Genomic DNA, 15,129 nt, shown 5'->3' with positions numbered 1-15,129 from the left:
ATGAGGAGAAGTTTAACATTCTAATAACTGGAAGTGATCAACTATTTGCAAGTTCCCACGGTTTTAGCAACGTATATATACACATGTGGTCAAAATTGTTGCTACACCTCATTTAATGACAGAAAAACACAAAGTGGTCACAGAAATAACTTGAATCTGACAAAAGTAACAAATAAAAAATCTATGAAAATGAACAAATGAAAGTCCGACATTGCTTTTTAACCACGCTTCTACAGAGTTTTTAAAAAACAAATCTCATGAAATAGGCCTGGATAGAAATGATGGTACCCTTAAGTTAATATTTTGTTGCACAACCTTTGAGGCAATCACTGCAATCAAACAGTTCCTGTAACTGTTAGTGAGACTTCTGTACCTCTCAACAGGTATTTTGGCCCACTCCTCAAGAGCAAACTGATACAGTTGTCTCGTGTTTAAAGGTTGCCTTTTCCAGACGGCATGTTTCAGCTCTTTCCAAAGATGCTCAATAGGATTTAGGTCAGTGCTCATAAAAGGCCACTTCAGAATAGTCCAATGTTTTCCTCTTAGCTATTCTTGGGTGTTTTAGCTGTGTGTTTTGGGTCATTATCCTGTTGCAAGAGCCATGACCTGCGACTGAGACCAAGCTTTCTGACACTGTGCAGCACATTTCACTCTACAATCCCTTGATAGTCTTGAGATTTCTTTGTATCCTGCACAGATTCTAAACACCCTGTGCCAGATGCAGCAAAGCAGCACCAGAACATAACAGAGCCTCCTCCATGTTTCACAGTAGGGACAATGTTCTTTTTTGATATGCTTCATTTTTTCATCTGTGAACATAGAGCTGATGTGCAGTGCCAAAAATTTCCATTTTTGTCTCATCTGTCCCAGAAGCTTTGTGGCTTGTCTGCATGTAGTTTGGCAAATTCCAGTATTACTTTTTTATGATTTTTTTCTACAATGGTGTCCTCCTTGGTTGTCTCCCATGATGTCCACTTTGGCTCAAACAACGATGGATGGTGTGATCTGACACTGATGTTCCTTGAGCTTGAAGTTCACCTTTAATCTGGTTAGAAGTTTTTCTGGGCTCTTTTGTTACCATTCGTATTATCTGTCTCTTTGATTTGTCATCATTTTTAGTCCTGTGGCAACGTCCAGGGAGGTTGGCTACAGTCCCATGGATCTTAAATTTCTGAATAAAATGTGCAACTGTAGTCACAGAAACATCAACAGTTGGCCTTATAACTTTTACCTTTAACTTGTTTGTCTATAATTTTCTTTCTAATCTCCTGAGACAACTCTTTCCTTCCCTTCCTCTGGTCCATGTTGAGTGTGATACACACCATGTCACCAAACAGCACAGTGTGTATCTGTAGCCCTATATACAGGCCCACTCACTGATTCCAAGATTGTAGACACCCGTGATGCTAGTTAGTGTCCAGGCCTATTTCATGAGTTTTATTTTTTTTTTTAAATTCTGTGGAAGCATGGTTGAAAAACAATGTCTGACTTTCATTTGTTCATTTTCATAGATTTTTTATTTATTTATTAATACTTTTGTCAGATTCAAGTTATTTCTGTGACCTTTGTGGGTTTTTCTGTCATTAAACTAGGGGTACCAACAATTTTAACCTCGTTTGTATATATAATTTTTTTCATAAACGTGAATATAGCAAATTAATGACTTTTTCACCTGCTTTGTATCAGTGCTATGTAGTCTTTGCATTAGACTGCTCTATTCCCTCATCTCTGTATGAACAAAAAGAGATGCCTTGGGAGTAGAAATTGTGAGTCAGTGACTTGGAAGAATGGCAGGATGCTCTCTGCCTTAAGATGTGCCTCCTCTTAGACCAGTTCATGTTTCCTCTCTCCATATCTGAACAAGACATTTTAAAGTCTGTCATTAATTCCCTGAAGGCTTTTTTTAAGAATATCAAACATAGGAAGTAGCCTCTGCAAGGGTAATTTAACACAATGCAATATGAAAGCAAGGATTCTTTTCTGAGGCGGAATTACAATTCTCTTCCGCATGGTACTGCATGATCTTTCACTTGCTGAAACTTAAAGCAATTTCATCTATATTCAGTAGAAATGCTGAACTGTACATAAAATTATATCAGCAAGGTTTATTTCTGAAGAAATACCTTCAGAGACCATCTACCAATATGTACACAAGACTAGATGACATGTGGGCCAAACCACACAATACAAAACTAGATGATATGTGGGCACACTCCATAGAATACAATACTAGATGATATGTGGGCACACACCATAGAATACAAGACTAGATGACATGTGGGCACACACCATAGAATACAAGACTAGATGACATGTGGGCACACACCTTAGAATACAAAACTAGATGACATGTGGGCACACACCATAGAATACAAGACTAGATGACATGTGGGCACACACCTTAGAATACAAGACTAGATGACATGTGGGCACACACCTTAGAATACAAGACTAGATGATATGTGGGCACACACCATAGAATACAATACTAGATGACATGAGGGCACACACCATAGAATACAAAATTAGATGACATGTGGGCACACACCATAGAATACAAGACTAGATGACGTGTGGGCACACACCATAGAATACAAGCCTAGATGACATGTGAGCACACACCTTAGAATACAAGACTAGATGACATGTGGGCACACACCATAGAATACAAGACTAGATGACATGTGGGCACACACCTTAGAATACAAGACTAGATGATATGTGGGCACACATTATAAAACACAAGGGTAGCTGACACATGGATACACAAGACTAGAGGTTTTTTGGCAACATCTGAGTTAATTAGAGACACACCTGTTGATGTATTTTAAGGCACACCTGAAACACTGTTTCTAGCATCATGGGAAAGTTCTAAAGAAATCAGCAAAGATATCAGGAAGATAGTTTTGCAGTTGCACAGGTCAGGTACAATTTCAAGATACCTGAAGGTGCCTTGTTCATCTGTACAAACAAATATACTCAAGTACAAACAAGATGGGAATGTCCAGCCATCATAACGCTCAGGAATGATGCGGGTTCTGTGTCCCAAAGATAAACATGCTTTGGTCTGACATGTGCATATTAACCCAAGGACAAAAGCAAAAGACCTTGTAAAGATGGTGGTGGAAGCTGGTAAGACTGTATCAATATCCACAGTGAAATGAGTGCTATATCAACATGAAAGGCCACTCTGCTAGGAAGAAGCCATTACTCCAAAAGAAACATAAAAAATCCAGATTAATGTTTGCAAATGAAGACATGTATAAAGACTTTAATTTCTGGAGACATGTCCTGTTGTCTGATGAAACTAAAATTGAATTTTCGGGGCATAATGACCATCATTACGTTTGGAGGAAAAAGGAAGAAGCTTGGAAGCCTAAGAACTCAATCCCAATTGTGAAACACGGGGGTAGCAGCATCATGTTGTGGGGTTGCTTTGCTGCAGGAGGGACTAATGCACTTCACAAAATAGATGGTATCATGAGAAAAGAAGATTATGAGGCAATACTGAAGCAACTTTTCAAGACATCAGCCAGGAAGCTAAAGCTTTGGGCAGAAATGGGTCTTCCAAATGGACAATAACCCGAAGCATACTGCCAAAATGGTATCAAAGTGGCTTAAGGATAACAAAGTCAATGTTTTGGAGAGGCCATCACAAAGCCCTGATCTTAATTCTATTGAAAATTTATGGGCAAAGTTGAAAAGGCCGGTGCGAGCAAGGCGACCTACAAACCTGGATCAGTTACACCAGCCTTGTTAGGAATTGGCCCGAATTCTGACCAACTATTGTGAGAAGCTTGTAGAAGGTTTACTCTGATTTCATGTCAGATATTGAGAAAAACAAGCATATGTGTCTTGTTATATAGTGTATGTAAACTTCTGGTTTTAACTGTACATGGCTTTTGGATATGGAAGGAACCCCACTCTATCTGACAACAACCATAACTACAGTAAACCTAGGCACTGGAATAAATGCACATAACACATTTTGCTTATCAAAATGGCCACAGCATTATTTAAATCACAGGATTAAAAAAACGCAGTAAGAGTCAGGTTGAGTACTAGTTCATTTGGATTCACAAGTACTGTGATATCCACAGCCATCTGACATACAGCACCAGGACAGACAGCCATAAAGGGCCAGGACGCGCTGGCTTGCCATTCTTGCAGAGCCAGTAAACTGCACCAATGACTCCATTATCCTTGCACTTGTCCTTAACCACTGTGCCCGCCCCTGATTGACATTACCATTAAAAAGTCCTTGAGGCTGGCCACCAAAGCTGAGCCTGTTCACCACCATGAGGTTTTACATCCTCTATTAGTGAAAATGAGTCCACCTTAACTTGTCTGCAATTCCACCTGACTCCTAAACCACAAAGCTGTGACGGGTTATAAATTCCGAGTCACATATAACACTTTTAGCAATTTTTTTCTTAATAAATTACTTTTGTAAACTTGTAAAGTAGAAGTCCCTGCAAAATCATTAAGGGGACTAAACTTGGCAAAACTACTACTCGCAAAAAGTCATCCTACAGCCCTCAGGAGAGGAAAAACCCCTGTGAAGGAAGCCTTTAGGGATCTGTTAGGCGTCGGGATTCATCCTCTGCACAGGATAGATCCCAAGCCTTATCTTCCCCGGTGGTCTCTGATTCAGTCTTGACCTTTGTAGATGCTGCTCAGCAAAGACGTTGATCTCTGCGTCTTGCTCAGACTCGGTCTGTGTGTGTTGTTAGCGCTGCCTCTCCAGGTCCAGCTATTGTAACTAATAATAGACAGCGGCGAGCAGCCTTTCCTGAGGCTAAGTCGAGGGGTCACTCTACTGAGAATGCTCGTGAGGTGGCGACCTCTCATTTGTGGTCGGTGCTCAGGTCCTGTGCCGACTTCGGATTGGTCCGCAGCCAAGGTCCTTTCTGACTGGACTTGAGCATGGGCTATAAAAGGATCTTTGGGGCACCCGCTGGTGCGCTAAGATCATTTATGTTTTGTTAGTGTGTGGAACTTAATGATAATGTGGACTTGTCTGCATGTGCTCAGGGCAGGCGTATAGCATTTAGAATTCCGGCACCTCTGCAGAGGAGTTTGATTGAATTCAGGGCAGGTGTTAAGCCTTAAGAATTCTGGGACCTCCAGAGAGGAGTTTGTGTGTGTGCACATGCTGTGTTTGTGTCCACTACCTGTTCTCTTGTCCCAGTAAGGGTAGCATTCTGCTGTGAAGTTAATAGGGTTCTTGTTTAGAGCCATACCTGCACTGTTGCTGTGTGCGATTGACACAGTCTCGTGTGCTATACACTGAGTGACATTTAATTCAGTACGAGCTAACTAGCGCTCGCTGTCTTGTTCCGCCATTGTTCTTACTAGCTGCAGTTTTCCATCTCTGCATGGTGGACCCCGGGTTGCAATCGCACTTCATCTTCATTTATATTTAGTGCTATCCGAGAACCCTAACAGGATCCATGTATGAAGGATTGACCTTCCCTTGGGCTTAGAGGTTAATGCGAATGTTAACTCTGTATAGTGTAAGATAGCGCACCCTGAGAGCATTGGGGGACACTCGCTTGGCACGGGTTTAAAGTACACAGGAGCAGTTTTCTCACATGCATCAGTCTATTTGGTTTATTAACTCTGCATAAACCAGATAACTTAAAGTTAATTTCATTACATCCACAAACATGTCATGACCACCAGTCTGTTCATGTAGCAGATGAACTTCTCTGCCATGTATTACAACCCCCTTTGTCTGGGGTTACCTACCAGGAGCTCAGCTCCTCATGCTGACTCCTTGTCAGTCCTGACTTTGCCAACACAGAAGCTGTCCCAGGCTCTGTAGGTATATGGTCTCACCAGGTGCTTCCAGAAAGTCTCCACTCACAGGAGCTTCCAACACAGACCATCCAGGTCCACGGTCTATCCGCGGGCTCTTCAGGAAGTCTCCACTTACTGGAGCTTCCAACATATACCTGACCTCTTTCAGGACCTACAACACAGACCATTGAGGTCCAAACACTCTGAACATGTGACCCAAACCCTGGTCACATTATGTAGTTGTTACTACTCCCATAGCTGGGAGGTGTGTGTGGCTAGTTTGACCCACCCAGCTTTCAAACTAACCCTGCAAGCCTCCCTTTAAAAATAAGCAAATACTTGTGGGATTACAGGTCCCAGAACAACATTACTGGCTTACAGCGCAGACTTCCTCTGTGACACATACCGGTCATTTACAATCCTGCCGGACTTTGTCTCATCACCACAGTTATACCTGCGACTGCCATGCACTCTTATGGCCTCAATACGCCTCCACGCATATTCTGAAGCGACCATGAAGTGCCCCCTACCTGTAACAGGGGTCACTGCATCACAATAGCCATGATAAAATTGGACCTGGCACAAGATATGCAATGGCTAATTAAATAAATACAATAAATCATTCATCATTACACAAGCAATAATTAAGATAACACGTTAGAACAGTGATTATTACAGGATGGGAGGGCGGGTGATGCTTCCTCCAGTTTATCCGTTGAGAAAAAGAGGGAAAGAGAAAGAGTTACCCCCTCTATATAAGCCCCAGCTTTATCACAGTAACACACCAGGCACAGACCTTAATCTTAAAGCAGCATCACTCTATCTTAAAGTCTACACTGCTATCCAAAGTTGCAGGGGTTAAAGGTCCTCCCCTCCCAAAGTCATGTCCTCCGCTGCTAGTGAGGTGTAAAGAAGGTAGACCTTGCAGTGCCAAACTGTGGCACATGTGGTTATTGGAAGTTTAGGCGTGCACACATCGCTGATAAAATTCATGGGATGGGCCACAGTGAACATCGCATTAGTAGAGACAGCTTACTATTGAAGCACATAGATGAAGTGCGTGTACAGTGATGGTTCTGTGTAGTATAGTATACAATACATATAACACTCTCAATCTGTACTACCAGTACTTACTGTTCGGCCCTCAACCTGTACTGTGTGTCTTTAATTGATATCTACTTGTTTTTACATCTACTACTACATGTTCCTGTGCTATATACTATGTACTGCTCTCTACCTGTACTACATGTACAGTACTGCTTTGTATCTGTGCTATATATTATGTATTGCTCCCTACCTGTAGTATATATACTGTACTGCTATGTACCTGTGCTATGTATTATGTCATGCTCTCTTCCTGTGTTAATTATACTGGGATGGTATTTACTTGTGCTACATCTACTACAAAGCCTTCTTTTTATATCAGATCTCCTGCACTGCCACCTATCTTTTCTATATTTACTGTACAATATTGCTCTTTATGTGTACTGCATGTACTGTATTGCTATGTACACTGACAAGCAAAAGGGTAACTTTCAAGGCTCTATATCTCACCATCCACTACTGCTTCGAACGTGAGACTACCATGATTTTATAGACAATTATCTTGAATATCTTATACATAAATGTAACTTGCAACTCTTTAGCATATGATTGGTTATGCAGATTATTGTAATGTTACTGCATTGTTACTGTTTTGCTCCTAAAAATCTACATTTTAATTTTAATTATTTTGTAAATCCACATTTGGCTTTTAGCACTACCCGAATCCTTCTTGCATGCTCTCGATCAGGTTCAAGCATGTCTCAACCAAAATCTGATCCCAGGTCTCTTCTACAGGTTACCAAAGTTGGTGCATACTGGTCGTCTCGCTTGGATATGTATACCGTATTTTCTTCAACTCTACTCACAAGTGTTTGACTGGGTTGAGGTTTGGGATCTGTGGGGGCCAATCCAGAATGTCTACTTCATTGCCATTAAATTATTTCATTGCTAATCTTGAAGTATGCTTCAGGTCGTTGTCCTGCTGGAACTCTCAGGCTATGTGCACACATTGCCACATTGCGGATTTTGCTGCGGATCCGTAGCGGATTGGCCGCTGCAGATTCGCAGCAGTTTTCCATGAGTTTACAGTACCATGTAAACCTATGGAAAACAAAAGCCACAGTGCACATGCTGTGTAAAAAAACACGCGGAAACGCTGAGTTGTTTATTCAGCAGCATGTCAATTCTTTGTGAAGATTCCACAGCAGTTTACACCTGCTCCATAATAGGAATCCACAGGTGTAAAACCGCAGGTTGAATCCGCACAAAAACCATGAAAAAACCACTGTAAATACGCGGTAATTCTGCAGTAAATCCACAGTGCGGATTTTCAGAGGATTTACCAAAATCAGTGCGGAAAAATCCGCACACCTTTCCGCAACGTGTGTACATATCCTAAGTCGTCCTTTTCATACCCATATTACTCAAGTGTGATCATCTTATAGGATACTTACTATCACGCACAGTGTATGAAAGGCTGAGTGCAACAGGAAGGAATAAGGGTAAGGGAACCAAACACTAGGGAAGGTGGGAGTGGAGAACCCTAGACAGATCTAGTGTCACCCTATCTACAATATCATCCCTATATAGGTTCCGCACCTATTGCCGAGCAGGATACCTAATTCCTGCCTGACCCTGGCAATAAGCCCTGCATTGGGAAGGACAGGATAAACACTAGTTGATCCCCACTACCACTAAAGACAGATGGGATACACAAACAAGGGAGAACACTTAATTTCAGTAGGCTCCGAGAGAAACACAGACGTCTTCCAGCAACACCAAGTAGTAAGATAGCCGACTACAATAACTCCAAGCCACAACAGGGAACTGGAAATAGAAATATCAACTGCAACTTCCAGCAGCAAGCTGGGAGTTATATACACTCCGTTCCAGGTGTGTCAACTAGAGCCGGGGGAGGTTGCCATTGGGTCCTAAAGTCAGACAGCCCAGGAAGAAGTTTGCAAAGCAAACTGCTGAGACCTTCTGCAGTCAGATGCAGAGCGACGGTCTGCAGCCTCTGACACACCCCCACTTCTATGAGTGCCCCCGGACACTCAGGACCAGGTATCTCAGGATAAGGGGTGTGAAATGAACTAACCAACCTGGGGGCATTCACCTCTGATGCAGAAACTCACATCATTTCCTTTGGACCATAACCCCTCCAGTGCACCAAATATTGTAGGGAATGATGTTGGAGGTGAGAATTTACAATCCTCAAAATTTGAAACTATAGGTTTCCATCAACCATTATTGGGGAGGCAGTAGGGGTGGTAGCTCAAGAGGTTTTACATATCTCTTGAGCAAAGACCTGTGAAAAACATTCTAGATCTTAAGAGCCTGAGGTAGCGCAAGACGAAGTGCTGCTGGACCAATGGCGGGGGTTGATAATGTTATGCACAGTGTAGGAAAGGCTGAGTGCAACATGAAGAGATAAAGGAAAGTGATAGCCGACTGCAATATATCCAAGCCGCAGCAGGGAAATGGAAATAGAAATATCAGATGCAACTTCAAGCAGCAAGCTGGGAGTTATATACACCCCGGTCCAGGTGTGTCAACTAGAGCCGGGGGATGTTGCCACAGGGTCCTAAAGCTAGAAGGCCAAGGAAGAAGTTTGCACAGGAAACTGATGAGATCTTCTGCAGTCAGATGCAGAGTGATGGTCTGCAGTCTCTGACACACATTTACATATAGGTCAGTATTGAAACCACCATTGATCCTTGTCAAGTATTCAACGCCTTTGGTTGTGAAACAATTCCATATCATCAAGCTTCCTCCATCAAACTTTACAGTTCCTTCAATTTCTCTGTGTTAGCCCCATTTTCCATTGTTTCTTCCAGACCCGTTTGCACCCATCATAGCCTAGTCTATTGACTTTCACCTCATCACTCCAAATCACTCATTTCCAATCTTCTACTGTCCATGTTTCTTATGACAAAATTGAAGTCAAGGCTTCTTCACCTTTTCTTGAGCCACTGATCCAAAAAATGGAAGTGTGCAAGCTAGACTTCCGATCCATTCACTGTCTATTGGATTGCCAGAAAACGTCAAGTATGGTCAGCTATTTTGGGTAATCGCACATCAATTAATACAATGGAAGTTAAGGATGAGCACACCTACTCCATCCAACCAGAGCTTTTACATCGGGATTGATGAGGAGTCAGAACGCTGGGGGATGTAGAAGGAGATAATTTGTGATTCTGGGAACTGCCCTTTAACCCTTTAATTAATTTAGAAGTTAAACATTAATGTATCATTAGGTTAAAAATTAGAGACAATTTAATGGTGATACCTTTACTTCCTAATATGTGAGAAGGGGTATACATAGTAAAAACAAGTACAATAATCTTAATCAATACAAGTCGCGACTGGTACAGTAGGAGAGAGGACCCTGCCCACGAGGGCTCACAATTTACAAGAGATGGGTGAGGATAGCATGATCGAGTTATGGGAACTGTGGCACAAAAGCTAATCTGTTCACTAAACTAGATTCCTAAGTAGATCCTAGACTGTTATATCCTACTTTTATTGTTTGGTTGAACTGAGATTGACTCAAATTTGTCATATTTTTTTGTGTGATAAGATCCGAAGTACAAATTTCAGAATCAGGGTCCGGTGTTAACTTTTTTACCATTGACATTTGTTGCAGTACGTAAAAATTCTCACCAGACTGGATCTTGCAGCGAATGTCTTAGTGTCTTAGTAATAAAAGAATATGTATCTCATTTTTTCATCGCCAGATGTCACCAAACAGTTAAGTCATATTGCTATTCCATTTCTGTGGCAAGATGTAAAAAGAATACCTAAGGTCCACTCATATATCTTTTGCCTTCTGACACATCTCAATACATGAGATGCGTTGCTCTTTGAAATCTTGTGACCCAGCAAGGAGTCCTTTAAAACCATGTTATAACAGAAAACCTTTCTAGATGATAGGCAATCCCCAGTTTACACAAATAATTGAGCTGCCACACACTGATAACAGAGAAATATGTTCTGTATTATCTGAAGAATTGCACAGAGAAATTCTGACACGGGTGACCTTTTTAGGGCAAAAAAAAAGACCCAGCAGTCCCATTGAGCAATCAGGTTGGGGAGTAAAGTGACTCGATTCAATGCTGAAACACAAAGGTGACAAGAGTCAGGAAGGAGAGAATTTGAGATTTTCAAGGAGATCTCTTGTCATCTCCTGTGAAATATTGCCAGACAGGCACTTGGCGAACAGCAGCAAAAGTAAGATGGACACATCTGAAAGACAAACTAAAAGCCAGCCTTGGTGGGGGTCTCGTAATAACTTCATTAAGAGAAGAACTTTTACTAGTAAAAAGGTAAACTATAGAAGAAGTAAAATGATCGCTTCAGTGCAGGATTCTTACATTCTGGTTTTTATCTGGATGTCAAGGCTAAAATATTGTCATGCAATATAGGCATAGAATTTATGGATAAAAGTCGACGTGTACTTTTCAGTGGTTTTGGTGTACACTAATTTTTTCCATAATTCCAGTTTTATGAGGTTTGAGATAATCTTAAATTGACCATTCACTTCTAAAATTTGACTTTGAGATAAGTTCAGAATTGGATTATCAAGAATTATTATTTTCAAAGGGGCCCCAGTCTTTAGTTATCAGTCACACTCATGGCAGTTGTATGTGCCTGACACAAGAGTGTTTTAGATGTTGACATGAAATTGGGCTGGTTGTCTGGTTATTTCAATTCATGTGGTGAGCCACTGGGGAGGCACCAGATGTTGCAGAATGTTAAGCTGGGGCTTGTACTCCCACTGGCAGCAGATAATAATGATGTTCCTGTAGCTGAAGTGGGTCGCTGGACCTTCCAACACTTCCTTTGTGTCCACAACAATTGTCAATAGCAGGAGGTGGTCACTTGTGGATAGTATAGGATCCCCCTTGGGGGCACTCCTGTAGCGGTGGGGTCTGGGTGCAGGTTTTGGAGCGCCCGTGGTGTTTTTACAATCTCAAGCAGCCAGACAGGCAGGTTAACTTGTAAACATAACAATTTTACTGAAAGAGGTAAAGGGGTACAGTCTCTCTCTTAAAGGCAAAGTTCACAGCATATTGTGCATATGAAAGTAATGGTTCTTTCCTATGAGACAAGCGAGGTTATGGCCCAAAAAGCTGTTATGTCACTTATAACATTTATAAAAATTATTGTAAAATGTAAAGTAATGGAAATTCACACTAAATATTCAAACCATCTTTTATTTAAGGGAATCTCACATCAAATTTATGGTGCTGATCCAAGGACAGCATAAATCAGAAACTAGCTGCATTATTGCAGCTGTGCATGTTTTCATTTCATTTTAGAAAAAGCATACATCTATAAACACAGACAGGTATTATTTGTCTTAAAATAATATTCCAAGAGGCTGGTCCCTGGTGGCTTCTCCTCAATCTGCTTCCTTAGATTGACAGGTCTGCATCTACACACAGGAGAGATCTGTCAGTCATTAGTCATTCGAGACACTGTGGCCCCAATTCATCAAGACTCTTATGAAAAAAACCTCGATGAGGAGGTATGTTAGAATTAGACGCCCCTGATCATTTAGGAGATGAACACCTTTGTAAGAATCTGACCCATGTGAAAAGATTCTTGAGCCACTTTGCACCTTGCCACAAACTTTAATCTACAATTTGTCATGAATTAGATGAGCTGTAGCGTCACAGCCATCCCACCACCATCCTGCACAAACTCCATCCATTTTTATGAAGTTGGGCGAATCTGTCATAAAAACACCAAAAGTCTCCAAATTTTTGCACAACTCTACATTGCACAAAAATCAAAAAGCTACTTACTGCTTTGGGGTTAAAAATTGACCTCTAATTCTCTTTGAAACTGGTATCAATAGAAAAATTGTCTCAGGGAATTAAAAACAAGTCCTCACACAGTTCCATTTAAATGAAAAAAACATTTCTGAATTGTCCTGTTTTTGCTATTTTGCCACACTTGGAATTTTTTTTATTACTCTTCAGTACATCACATGTTAAAATGCTGTTATTCATAAGCACAACTCATCCGGCAAAAAATAACATACATATTGATGAAAAATAAAAAGATACAGGCTTTTGATAGAAGGGGAAGAAAACACTAACGTGAAAAAATGGAGAATCATCCAGTCGGAAGAGGTTAAAGAAGCTGCTGAACTGATTATCTTTGGTACCTTTCCTTTCTTAAAGGGAAACTGTCACCCCCAAAATCGTATCTGAGCTAAGCCCACCGGCATCATGGGCTTATCTACAGCATTCTGTAATGCTGTAGATAAGCCCCCGATGTATCGTGAAAGATGAGAAAACATTACAGAATGCTGTAGATAAGCCCCTGATGCCGGTGGGCTTAGCTCATCTTTGTTTTGGGGGGTGACAGGTTCCCTTTAAGAGACTTCCTTAGAAAGCCTAAAAATGCATGTAAAAAAATGAAATTGCATTTTTTAGTACTGAATCCCAGCATATGTGGACTTAGAAACCAAACGCTGCATCAAGTCTGCATAAAAATGCATAAAAGGGGGAAAACGCATAGAAAAAATGCATTGAAAATACAATAATAAGAGCAGATTGCTATGGCATATTTTGGGAAAACTAGTTTTTCACAAGAGGGAACATCGCCTTAAAGTAATATTTGTAATAGTAAGATTAAAATAGTTATCCTGGTAAAATAATAATCCAGTACATTTTGGTGAATGTATTATATTATCATTAATCATTTAAAACGGAATACTACATTTCTTACTTTTAGATCATACTATTTAACAACTTAAACTTCTCTATGGGATGCTGCCAGTGTCTTGTTCATTAAATCTTTTCCTTTTGAATTTTCTTATGTCACTATAGTGGCATATAAAATTGTTGGCACCCCTGATCAAAATTACTGCTATTGTGAACAGCTAAGCAAGTTGAAGATGAAATGATCTCTACAATGACTAAATTTAAAGATTAAACTTTTTTTGTGTGTCTTAGGCCCAAAAAAAAAATATTGTCATTTTTAACATTTTAAAAATTGCAAAAAGGACAATAGGCCAATGTAAAAGTTTGGCCACCCTTGCAGATTTTTGTGCTCAGATAACTTTGACTAAGGTTTTAGACCTTAATTAGTCTTGTTAGGGTTATACCTTGTTAACTATCATCGCTAGGAAAGGCCAGGTGATGCAAATTTCCCAGTTTTATAAAAACCCAGAATGCCTTAACTTTGTTCCAACAAACAGCAGCCATGGGTTCTTCTAAGCAGCTGCTTAGTACTCTCAAAATTAAAATGGTGGCGGCCCACAAAACAATAGAAGGCTATAAAAAGATAGCAAAGCACAGTGGAAGTCAAGATAAGGTCTGGAAGGCCAAGCAAAATTTCAGTGAAAGCTGCTTGTAAGATTGCTGGAGAGACAAATCAGAATCCCCGCTTGACTGCAAAAGACCTTCAGAAAGATTTAGCAGACTCTGGAGTTGTGGTACATTGTTCTACTATTCAGAGAAAACTGCGCAAATATGGCCTTCATGGAAGAGTCATCAGAAGAAAAACTCTCCTGCATCCTCACCATAAAATTCAGCATCATAAGTACACAAAAGAACATCTAATCAAGCCTTGTGTATTTTGGAAATGATTCCTTCTGATGAGGTTAAAAAAGAACAGTGTTCAAAGGTCCTGTATGTGTGAAGAAAACAAGGGCACAGAATTTCAGGAAAAGAACATCCTGCCAACCATTAGGCATGGGAGTGGATCAATCATTTTTTCGGGCTGTGTTTCAGCCAATGGTATGGGGAAAAAAATCATGGGTAGAGAGAAGAATGTGTGACGCCCAGGAGACCGGGATACCCAGCACCGGACCAATGGAGTCTGTCTCTTGAGGGGGATGTCACGGGTGGCTTGACCCGGTGCTGTGGCCTCAGGCAATGCACAGTGTAAGGGGTATCATGAGGGGACAGGCACTTACTTGATCAGCAGCAGGTTCTCCCAGCGGTGATGATCCTGATCCTGGATAGATGGCTATTGTCCAAATGAAAGACTGAGGCACTGAAACGTTTAACCAGTTTACTTTAACATAAAAGGATTTACAACCAGTCCTGTCACCGGAGTCTGTATGGGAACTCTGAGTTACTTTGACCCTGCCGGGGTCTTCGCCTCTTATTGTGCGCAATTTCTGTGTGGCCCTGCTGCTGTATGTGAACTGGCTGCCGGCCCAATCTGTCCCCTCCGGGTCCTGGTTCGACGGGCAACCCGAGTCCTTTTATCAGTTTACCCCCTCTGGGAGTACCGCTGAACTCTGTGTCTGTTGCTGCGTCC

Source organism: Ranitomeya imitator, chromosome 4, assembly GCF_032444005.1.
Source record: "Ranitomeya imitator isolate aRanImi1 chromosome 4, aRanImi1.pri, whole genome shotgun sequence".
In the NCBI taxonomy this organism is placed as follows: domain Eukaryota; kingdom Metazoa; phylum Chordata; class Amphibia; order Anura; family Dendrobatidae; genus Ranitomeya; species Ranitomeya imitator.
The sequence above is the reverse complement of the archived record's forward strand: the minus strand, read 5'-3'. Positions refer to the sequence as shown.